Genomic DNA, 12634 nt, shown 5'->3' with positions numbered 1-12634 from the left:
TGTACATGTGGACACAGCCTCAGTTTTCCTCTAACTATTTGAAACACTTTTACTGGCAAGATCAAGTTGTTAGCATGTTACACCCCGGCCTAGGCACCGGGGTGCAACGTAGAAAAACAGAAATAAGGAAAATAAAACCACGAAGGCTCTCCACCAAAATCCCAAAACGAAAATATCCCATAACGAAAGCATTGACAAACCCATTCACAACTATTTACAACAAACTATTTATTTACAACATGGGTGGGGGGGGAGATCGCGACCATGACATACAGAAACACAGGGCTTAAATACATAGAAGGAGCAATCAGGGAATGGACCACAGGAGGGAAACACAGCTGGGGCAAATTAGACCTGACGAGACAAGGAAAAGTAAACTGAACACACTAAGATAACACAGACTTTCAAAGTAAAACAGGAAATACATGACAGTCACGCAAAAAACAAAACACTGACAACACCGAAACGTAACATTTCCCCCCACCCAAAAATCAAACATGTAACCCCAAGTGAAAAGTTTGATCCAGACAGACGAAGCCGATGAAGGCTGGAGCGGTCCCTCGGACCCTCCAGCAGAGACGGACGGCTGAAGCGAAGGCAGACGAAGCTGATGAAGGCTGGAGCGGTCCCTCGGACCCTCCAGCGAAGGCGGATGAAGGCCGGAGCGGTCCCTCGGACCCTCCAGCGACGACAAAGGCTGGGGCGGTCCCACGGACCCCCCAGCAAAGGCAATCCCGGACGAGCCCCCATATGTTACACCCCGGCCTAGGCAACCGGGGTGCAACGTAGAAAAACAGAAATAAGGAAAATAAAACCACGAAGGCTCTCCACCAAAATCCCAAAACGAAAATATCCCATAACGAAAGCATTGACAAACCCATTCACAACTATTTACAACAAACTATTTATTTACAACACGGGTGGGGGGGGGGGGTGGGGGGGGGGGGGGGGGGGGGATCGCGACCATGACATACTGAAACACAAGGCTTAAATACATAGAAGGAGCAATCAGGGAATGGACCACAGGAGGGAAACACAGCTGGGGCAAATTAGACCTGACGAGAAAAGTAAAAGTAAACTGAACACACTAAGATAACACAGACTTTCAAAGTAAAACAGGAAATACATGACAGTCACGTAAAAAACAAAACACTGACAACACCGAAATGTAACAAGCATTTATAGTAAGGTGTTTCTTTTCTATATTTGTGTTTCCTTGTGTTTATAGATACTCATTCTTGGAAGACCTTTAGTGTGTTTTTTGGACATTGATATTTTTGTGAATTATTCACCTTAATGGCTTTGCATGACCACAGTCTCTTTAAAAGATATGGTTTTAAGAGGTTTAGGATCTGATCTCTCTGCCTGTGGCGTGCCGCAGTACTTCCTTGTTTGGTACACCTAGTTTTCAAACCCTTGTTTTCTCTATCTGGACATGAATGCAGATGTGGAGCAGTGGTATGATCGTCATATCTCACCCAAGTAAACAAGCAGCAATCATGCTTTGAGCATACTCTTGGGTACTCTTGGGTATTTTAAATTCAGGGAATTTAAAATAGAAAGTAGCTCGTCCACAGAAGGACTGGTAGCTCCCCTTACGATAAGGGTTCAGATCGCGCGAACAGGTGTGAAATGTGTGTGTTTAGTTAGTTTGTTTGTTTGCTTGTTTTAATCAATTTTAAATCATGCTTTTTATTTGTTTTTGTTTCTAATGTCTCTGTAAAGCACTTTGAATCACCTTGTTGTTGAATTGTGCTATACAAATAAATTTGCCTTGCCTTGCCTTACAGCAATGGAGTACGAAAAAATGAAAGTAGACTGGAGGTGCTTTTCTCAGAAATTAGGAAGGTGGAGTTCTGATCAAAGCTTTACAAACAGTTGGTGTTTCCAGAGGAGGAAATAAATTCAGAGGTTGTTATGTTTGTACAATAGGCGCAAGTAGTTGGCATTTGTCATATGTCAGTAATACAACTGTAGAAGTCCTCATTCCTGCAGACTTAAGGGAGAGTTGATGGGAATCTGTGGATACACTCATTTGCTTTTCTTTTTTTGTGTAATAAAAGCAAAGATATCTTTATAAATTGTAATTGTCAGATAAGGCCCACAACATAGTTCAAACACAGATAAAATGTTATCTCATTCTTTTCTCCCTTGAAAGGTCTGACGTGTAAGGAAATACAATTGTATTTAAAGAACCTCTTAATCTTAAACAAAGGAGCTTGCAAAGAAAAGCGTCTGGACTTCTTTAAGTTACTTGAAGACGTTTCACCTCTCATCCAAGAAGCTTCTTCAGTTCTAAGGTCAAATGGTGGAGAGTCCCAGATATAAACCTAGTGCGAGTTTCCCCCCACAGAGGGACAAAAGGACCCCCTGATGATCCTCTAATCACCTGAGCCAAGGTGTGAAACTGGGTGTGGGTCCCAATCAGCCAGGGTTTCGGGTGAGCGCATTGTAAAACCTGGCCCCACCTCTTATCATGTGATTTCCTGAGGTCAGATGGCCCAGGATGTGAGTGGGCGTTAAGGTGTCTGGGGAGGGAACTCAAAACTGGATTATAGATGGCAGACAGCTGGTGTTGGTTTCTTTGCAAGCTCCTTTGACTACGATGACCTGGATGACTGAGAACCTTCACAGACAACCTCTTAATCTTCTTACAGAGACTGTGATACAGTATCTCAGGAAAAAATCACGGCCTTATTTAGGAGGGTTAAGTTAATCCTATAATGCCCTTAGTGTCATATTTGATACCTGAGTTTCTGAGACCTCGATCCATGTTTGCCATAATTTCAAAATGTTATGGACAAAACTTTCTTTTTGTCTAAAATTAACATTGTTGTTATCAAAAAGTTGCAAAAAACGCCCAGTGTAAGAAATGTGATACAACAATATATAATAAATCTATAAGAAACAAAACGTGATATAGCAACAAAATATTTGGTGGATTTTGTTATAAGGGTTAATAAACATCTCAGTTCAAAAAAAAAATCAGAATTTTCTGGGTATTTTTCAATAGTTTGGGTCTTTGAGGGTTAAGAAAGGCTGCGGGTCCTGATGCCATTTGTGGGCACACTCTGAACTCTGCTGATCATCTTAGTTTTTCAGTGGTATCTTGATAGTGGACAATTCCCCACAATCTGGAAGACATCCACTAACATACCTACTCCGAAAACAAAACAACTCAAATAAAGGCTGATCTCAGACCAGACCAGTTCATTGCAATTTGTTTATCAGCCAAGTACAAGTACAACCTCTTTATATTAAACAGAGTCTATGAGCAGCTCAGAAAACACAGTCCTGACTCAGGACTTCTGTTTGTTGATTTCTCTTCTGCTTTCAGTAGGATTCAGCCTCATCATCTGATGGAGAGCATTCCCTTTTAAACTTTCAGATCAGCACCTGATGCTGATTTTAAACTTTCTCACTGCAACAGCCCAACAGGTCCCAGCAAATGTCCAGTAGGATTGCGTCAAGCTCCAGTTTGCCTCACAGCTATGTTCTGTCACGCCTTCTACTTATTATGCACACCAACAGCTGACGTCTTACGGGAAAAGTTTCCTGATGACGCTGTCCTTCTGTCCTCTCGCATTTGCTTCAAGGTTCTGGTCCTGTTTTACCTGAATTTGTGAAGCGGTGCAATGACAGCTATGTGAACTTAAATCTGAAGGAAATGATTATTGACTTCTGACTCTGTAACATTGAGTATAACGCTGATGCAGTTCATGACATGGACGCCCAGATAGCACAGTCTTATAAATATCTCAGGCTCAGTCTTTGACCATCAACTAAAGTTCGATGTGAACACAAAGTCCATCGTGAAACAGGGTCAACAGAGAACATATTTGTAAAGGAGGCTGGACTCTGTTAATGTTATAAGAACATTTTATGTAACTTCTATTGTTCATTAATTAAAAGGCTGTAAGAATTTTCTTTTATCTGCTGTTTCAGTGTTTTTATTTTTTAAGGACAGAAACCCCCTCTGCAGCATTATTAATACCTCCTCCAAAATCACATCGTCAGGCAACATGTTTTGTCATCTGAGTTCAGGAAGTTGCTCTCAGGTTGCTGTTACCTTTGTTTGTTCTACATTCCAGTGCAGAACAAACAGATACTTAAAATCCTCCATTCTCTCAGCTGTTAGCTCACTTAACGCTGACAGGATACATTTAGATCAATCTTTCTGTGGATGTTTAATTTTATGGTTTACTCTTTCTTTTAATGTATTTATTTATTGGTTTATTTATTGACCTTATAGTTGTTTGTCTTGACATGGAACAGTGTTTGTGATTGGTGGTTGTGTGAGAGTAGGTCATGTGGGTAAGCTGCAAACAAATTGCCCTTATTTGGGCATTAATAAAGTTTATCTGAATCTGAGATAAACACCGCCCACTGTTATTTCCCAGCAGGCTAATGACAAATAAAATGGCAGATATTAGCTGATAACAATGTTTACATGATAATACTCTGTGGAAAAAAAGGATTCATAAATATCACTGCATCAGTGGTAACTAAAAGTTATGCTCTTTTCAAATAGTCTTCTGATGGTGATGAAATCCTCAGTGGTTTCTCTGTGAATAAACGCAGCATGTTTGAGCAGTATTAAATACAAATGCATTAATCCGCTGTAGAAAACAGTCTGGGACAAATGCACTAAATCCTCCAGTTTCTGGACATATAATTAAAAACAGCAGCCTTTGGTCTGTTTTAGGAGATCACTGAGCAGGTTTTTAAAACTTAAGTGTATTGCAACTGTACGTGTCCAATAAAGGAAGTCCAAACGAGAACAGACAACAAGCTCGTTTTCTCGAGCTTTTTGTGGAGTTCACTGATGACCCTGTGAATCCACTCAGTGCCAGTTGAGCTGTTTGTTCTTCCAATCACAGCTCAGCAGTCATAAAGAATGACCAAACCCGAGACATTTAAGTTGTGACGAGTTACTAGCACTGGCTGCACTAACATTGTTCTTATTTTTTTTTTTGCCTGTCCCATTTGGTTCTTTAGCCATCAGAATTGTTGTCTGAAGACCAACAAGGATACCCAATGGATTCATTTTGCCAAATGGATCATCGTGGCATTGCCGTATTGGTCCATTTGATCGACCTTTGTTTTTATTATTTATTTTATTTTATTTTCAGATGTTACAGACGGGACAGACATGAGTGAGGGATAGGAAAGGGAGAAAGAAAGAGGAAGGAAAAGAAAAACAGAAGGGGAGAGGGACAGTGAGAAAGGGGGGGAGGAAAAAAAATCTCCTGGATCACCTGTTGAGAGAAGAAGAATAGAAAACAAGCAAAAAAACCCCCAAAGCAACATACTAAACATAACACCATCGCATTAATCTAGCTAAGTGTAAACAGCAGTAAATACTAAATATTCAATGTTGTTGTGCAGCACGCAGGACAGACAGCGCACAATGTGCTTTGAAGTAGCAGCCAAGAAAGGTGTAATTTAAGTCTACGAGCAGTGAACACTCGTGTGTACACCTGTGTGGATCAGCGCGCTTGTATTCAAATGGTTTCCACATGTAATGGTCTGCAAGAGGATGTAGAGAGCCATAGCCCATTGTTCTTATTATTAATGCTGTTTGTGTATCAAAAAAAAAAATCTTATCTCAGGAATGTCTTCAAACTTCCTGACTGTATATGACAGGAGGGCATGTAGGAACAAGAAACAGGCTATTTTTTAAAACTTGTATTTCTCACGAATGCAGTTTGATTTCCTGTTTGAGTCACCTCATGTGGTAAACATTACTGCAGTCTATTCATTGCTGTCCAGAGGAATAACCCACCTGCCTGCACTGGCTTCATGCCATTAGAGTGAAAATGAAGACATTCCTGTTACTCCCACTTTGTGTTTTGAACAAGAGTAAAAATGAGATTTAGGTTTCATTTGAGATCATGTAAACAGTTCAAAGATTGGTGTTAAGATCGTGTCTCACTGGTGAACAGCAGCTTTCTTGCTCTGCTGCTGTCACGAATATTTGATAATAAAATGTTTCTTATCCGGTGATGATCCAGTAGTGCTCGATGCTCCTCTTTGGTGTTTTATTTCCAAAGCTTGGCTGTTTTTCTCTCTCACTGACTACTTTGTTTAAACATGCACATCAACACCTGTGTACAATGGTATCAGAGGCAAATTCATCATCACACAATGAGTGTACACTTTTCACATTTTGGGGTTAAACATAAACTGCAGGGCATTAATGCAAAACAGAGTAAACTCTCAATGTGCCAGACACTGACAACGAGATGAGCGAGTGAATAAAAGATGATGGAACTCATCCAGAGTGTGTTTTTGTGAGTGTGCCTATTGTTCAGGGTGGGCCATTTATATGGATACACCGTAATAAAATGGGAATGATTGGTGATATTTAAGTCCTGTTTGTGGCACATTAGTATATGTGAGGGGGCAAACTCCTCAAGATGGGTGGTGACCATGGTGGCCATTTAGAAGTCGGCCATCTTGGATACAACTTTTGTTTTTTCAATAGGAAGAGGGTCATGTGACACATCAAGCTTATTGGTAATGTCACAAGAAAAACAATGGTGTGCTTGGTTTCAACGTAACTTTATTCGTTCATGAGTTATTTACAAGTTTCTGACCACTTATAAAATGTGTTCAATGTGCTGCCCATTGTGTTGGATTGTCAATGCAACCCTCTTCTCCCACTCTTCACACACTGATAACAACACCGCAGAAGAAATGCCAGCACAGGCATCCAGTATCCGTAGTTTCAGGTGCTGCATATCTCGTCTCTTCACACCATAGACAATTGCCTTCAGATTACCCCAAAGATAAAAGTCTAAGGGGGTCAGATCGGGAGACCTTGGGGGTCATTCAACTGGCCCGCGACGACCAATCCACTTTCCAGGAAACTGTTCATCTAGGAATGCTCGGACCTGGCACCCATAATGTGGTGGTGCACCATCTTGCTGGAAAAACTCAGGAAACGTGCCAGCTTCAGTGCATAAAGAGGGAAACACATCATCATGTAGCAATTTCAAATATCCAGTGGCCTTGAGGTTTCCGTTGATGAAGAATAGACCCACTATCATTGTACCCCATATACCACACCAAACCATCACTTTTGTTGTTCCAACAGTCTTGGAGGGATCCATCCAATGTGGGTTAGTGTCAGACCAATAGCGGTGGTTTTGTTTGTTAACTTCACCATTCACATAAAAGTTTGCCTCATCACTGAACAAAATCTTCTGCGTGAACTGAGGGTCCTGTTCCAGTTTTTGTTTTGCCCATTCTGCAAATTCTGTGCGCCGATCTGGGTCATCCTCGTTGAGATGCTGCAGTAGCTGGAGTTTGTAAGGGTGCCATTTGTGAGTAGCTAATATCCGCCAAAGGGATGTTCGACTAATGCCACTCTCCAGTGACATGCGGCGAGTGCTACGCTGTGGGCTCTTGCTGAATGAAGCTGGGACAGCCACTGATGTTTCTTCATTAGTGACAGTTTTCTTGCGTCCACATTTTGGAAAATCTGACACTGAACCAGCTTCATGAAACTTAGCAAGCAGTTTGCTGACTGTAGCATGGGAGATGGGTGGTCTCGTAGGGTGTCTTGCATTGAAATCTGCTGCAATGACCCGGTTACTGCGTTCACCAGATATCAACACAATTTTGATCCGCTCCTCACGTGTTAACCTCTTCGACATGTCAATGGTTGTGAACAAAGAGAAACTTGTAAATAACTCATGAACGAATAAAGTTACGTTGAAACCAAGCACACCATTGTTTTTCTTGTGACATTACCAATAAGTTTGATGTGTCACATGGCCCTCTTCCTATTGAAAAAACAAAAGTTGTATCCAAGATGGCCGACTTCTAAATGTCCACCATGGTCATCACCCATCTTGAGGAGTTTGCCCCCTCACATATACTAATGTTCCACAAACAGGACTTTAATATCACCAACCATTCCCATTTTATTACGGTGTATCCATATAAATGGCCCACCCTGTAGTTTGGCTTGTTTGATCAGGTGAGGATACAGAGAGCCAGGCTGTCGTTTACCTTGAATCTGAACCAACTAAACATCAACAGAATGATACCGATATCTGTTAAGCTGCACCTTATTCTTGGAACTTGTGAACTAGTGCAGAGCTGCGAGTGTAACCCAGTTTTATTTTTGTATCAGTATCACTATTTTAAAAAGATACGAGAATATGATCACTTAGTGTGTATTTGTGTGTCACTGCGTAGAAAACAAGTAGGATTACATTGCAAATTTCTTGCAAACTGCTTACCCAAATGCCCTGAACTCAACAGTTATTCAACCGTAACGTTTAACCGTCACAATTAAGCACCACTCCCTGAAACCTGAAGTACTTCTAGTCTAAGTTGAGAAGCCTAAAGCAGGCCTTTGGAGGGGTGTGAAATAATAAAGATAAAGATGAATATCAAGAATAAAATAAAAGATGAACATAAAGATAAGGACTCCTTTATTGTTGTTGCACTTGGGCATTGTTCAGTGAAAGTGGAGCAAAACTTACGTTTCAGCAGAACATGCAATCATATACATGCTTGCACTAATCACTCATTCCCCAGAATAAAATAGCAAATATAAAATTAAGAATACACTTATAATACAGTTCTGTTAAAAAGGATATTGCAGCAGCCATGCAGTGGGAATAATATTGACTATTGTACCATGTTTTGCTAGTGTTTAACTAGTTAAGCATCCACGCCCCCAGAACAGGGGGCAAAAGGGAGGCGATCGCGTCTAATCGGTTATAACACGGGGTCAAAAATATAAGTCCCAACATGTGTAGTAGCCACAGAAACCTCTGAATCTCTGTTAAAATCTCACATAAACCATTTCTACACCCACCAAACAAAACAAAGACACCAAAAAGACACCAAAGAACAGTTACATGATTTCCTGGAGTTAAATATGAACCAAAGCACATTTTCAAAGGTGTTATTTGCCATAAAATATTTTTAAGGGAATCAGGCAAGGGAAATAAAAAATCTAGTTTTTCTGTGTTTGAGTCACAGTGACTTTGACATAATAACATTGGCAGTACTATTTACACCTCTGATGAAAGCTCACAAGTGTTAGCTTTATTTTGGTACCGAGACTGTTTACACAGAGTTTGTAATTGCAGAGAAATACTCCTTTTATTTTGGGCATTTTATTTTTGAGGGGGAAGCTCAGAAAACCCCTGGAGCCTAGCAGGTTAAATAATGATGGTCAACCAGAGGAGTACGGTCTATGAACCTTTTATATATAAATATATATATACTTTAAAAAAAAATATATATATATATGTATACTTTTATATATAAATTTTCTTTATATTTTGTCTGAACAGGAACTAAAAAAAAACCGAGTGGGATATTCTGTCTGAAAACAGATTTGATTTGACATGGTTGTTGTTGTTTTGGCAACACCTGCGTCATACTTGAAGAAATAATGTGTCATGTCCTGAGCAGCTTAATAATGAAAGGACAGCCACATCATTAGTATTACAGATTTCTTCCATATGTTTCTCTTCAGAGGTCTTTAAGGACCAAGAGTTGGTTGGTTTAGATCCAGAAATGAAAAAGTGCTGAACTTAATGCAAGATTTCCAGCCTGTTTCGTGTAAAATAACACATTTTTCTCACGGCTACTAGCACAGTTCTTTTGTGCTAGTAGCCTTGTGCTATTCTTTTGTGCTTATTTATTTTTATGTCATGGCTTTATTGAGGCAGGTGTGTCTCCCAACTTGTCCTTTCTTTAAGAAAGAAGATTACTATAGTGACAGTTTATGTTTTTCTCAAGGCCCAACCAAGTTGGTTCTTATGCCTAAACCTAAACAGCAATTGAAAACTAAATTAAAAGTGAGTGAAGATTAAACCCTGGGATAAAAGAGACACCGAGCGCAAAATACACCCACACCTCACTCTCCTTGCAAACGTACAACTTATGTCACCACCAATTATCAATGGGGAGCAGCTGAAAGAAGAACTCTTGGTGGTCAATATTGTATAAAAGCACAGATGCCAAAAGAAAGTGTTTCTGTAGTGCAATCAGACAAAACAGAGTTATGTGACACCGCAGGATGAGAACATACTGAAATATTCCATGTTTCTGGGGTTGTTGTAATCTGCTGAGCGCATGTTGAGTTTTTGTGTGAAGGGGTGAACATGTTGTCTTGATAAGTCATTAAAGACTGTAGTAATGCTGTCTGAAGGTGGTCTGTAGTGTACATTGTTATATAGCATGTAAGTTCAGGCCGTGTTCCATAAGCAGGACCCAGCTTTAGCTATTCAGTTCCATAAACTAAGATAGACAAGGAAAAATTCAAGCTGTATCTCAACTTGAGTTACTTCAGTTGCAGAGGATTCCTAGTCTGGTGACATATAATTAACATGTTGACTCATTCCCAAACATTTCAATGAAAATCACCATGTTCTCATCTTCACTCTTCTTCTCCAGATGTGAATGTGATGTGCGTTTTTTCGGAGGATTGTCTGCTCCCCTGCAGCTTCCAGCCCGGCAGCAACGAGACCATTGAATGGTTCAGGCAAGACGTGGTGGTCTACAAGTATTTCAATCATCAGGAGTATTTCAATCATGATCATCTCAGCGGACGGGCCCACATTTTTCAACCTCTGCTGTCTCGCGGCAATGCCACCCTGATGCTCAGGCGCAGCGTTCTCAAGGACAGGGGCATGTACAGGTGTCACGTAAACAGCTCAGCGGGTGAACACAACGCAAAAGTCATCTTGAAGATAGAAGGTGAGTTTCGATTCGATGTCACAACTAGATATTTAATGATTCCAGATGCAGCCTTGTGCAAAAGAATCACTGCTTATGTTTTTCGAGTTTGCTTTAAAGCAGTGAGACTTTTAGTGGTCTTGAGCAATAGTTCCCCAGGCTGCACATCAGCTGCTTTGTCATTTGTTTTCAGTACGTTGTACCTGACTGTTTTCGGAGCAATGTTTTGGTTTTTCTTTCTGTTTTAAAGCAGTTTGACAGGAATGAAAGCACCTTGAGGCAACTGTTGTTATGATTTGTTTGTTTAAGGAGCCTGGAGAACTATCCCTGAAGACTACTTAAAGAAATTATAAGAAACCTTGCCCAAGACAGTTCCGGTGGTGTTTGCTAATACCAAATATTGACTTTCAGACTTCTAAGAATTGTAAAATAAATGTTTTTATTATAGACTGTCTTTCAAAGTCAAGGTCAAAGTCAGCTTTATTGTTAAAAACCATTTGTACAGATCATAAACAGGAATTTGAAATTACTGTGCTCTCACAGCTCTCAGTGCTACACTTTCCATTTATCTTTGCAGCTATTACAATGAATCAATGCATTAATAATGCTAATAAAATAACAAGCAAAATAACCACAGATTCAGCAGGTCCATGTCATAGAACATATTACTCAAATTCTTCAACAGCTTCACTGAAATATCACATGAATTTTAATATTCTGCTTCTCACTTTCAAGTCTGTCCACAATCCCACACCTCCCTACCTCTCTGTTCTTCAGCACAGTGCTTCCTGAACTCTGAGCTCTTTTATCTCATTATGACATCTGCTCATCTGAGCCACCCCACATTCGCAACCTATCACATTCTCCCTACATTTAAAACCAGTCTTTTTAAGTTTGCCTATTCTCTTTTATTATATTTTATCATGGACTGATATTCTCCCTGTGTTTGTGTATTGTGGTCACAAAGGTGCAACGTTGGCTATATAGGAATGATATCAGCTAAAGCAGTTTCTTAGGGAGTATTTACCATGTTGTGTTTTTATGTCCTCCCGTGTGTGTGTGTGTGTGTGTGTAGCCCCAATCCGAGGCCTGTTCCTGGAGCAGTCTAGGATGAGTGGCTATGAGGAGATGAAGTGCACCGTTAACAATGTCTTCCCAGCTCCTCGAGTAACCTGGGAGACTGAACCCCCAACATTTGAATCCCTCAGACCAGTCACGCGCATAATACCTAACAAGATGGGTCTGTACAGTGTGGACAGCCGTCTCAAGAAGCTGAAAGGACTGCCGGACATCATCTACATTTGCAAAGTCACCAGACTCTACAGTGGACAGACCTGGACTGCTTCGATAAGACAGCGAGGTGATTCATTCTTCATAGTTGTAAGAGTTGAATGATGCCACCGTGTGTTAAAATATATTCCACTACTCCACCTCTCTGTCATGATGGGTGCAGTTTCCATTGTGGACGGAGGAAAACATGCCGCAGTCAGACCTTTCACTTATTTCTTCAGTTCATGTAATTTTGTTTTGTGTTTTGTTGATTTAAGTTAAAAAATTCCAGATTTCCTACGGTGATTTATGACATGCACTCAGGCTTTTTGAAGACTTTGCATGGGGAGTGTTATGACAGCATCTAGTGGAAGGATTTCATATTGCACTCGGTTGCTAAACTGTAAACCTGCAGACTTTACGAGAGGGACAATTTGATAAAGCTGAAATCATTTTATAGAGGAACATATTTTCTTTCTTTCAACATTTCCATTTATGATAGTAATAGACTCATTAGAAGCAAAAATTGTAGGGTGTATGCTCAGGACAAATCACCAAATATGTTTAAAGGTCCAAACAACAAATTGAATTCTTTGGATTAAAACATTTCACACAATACCAACTTGTAGTCCATTGCCCACTGACAACTGCATAA

This window comes from Rhamphochromis sp. 'chilingali' (genome assembly GCF_963969265.1).
Source record: "Rhamphochromis sp. 'chilingali' genome assembly, chromosome: 18".
Classification (NCBI taxonomy): Eukaryota; Metazoa; Chordata; class Actinopteri; order Cichliformes; family Cichlidae; genus Rhamphochromis; species Rhamphochromis sp. 'chilingali'.
This window is presented reverse-complemented; position numbering follows the sequence as displayed.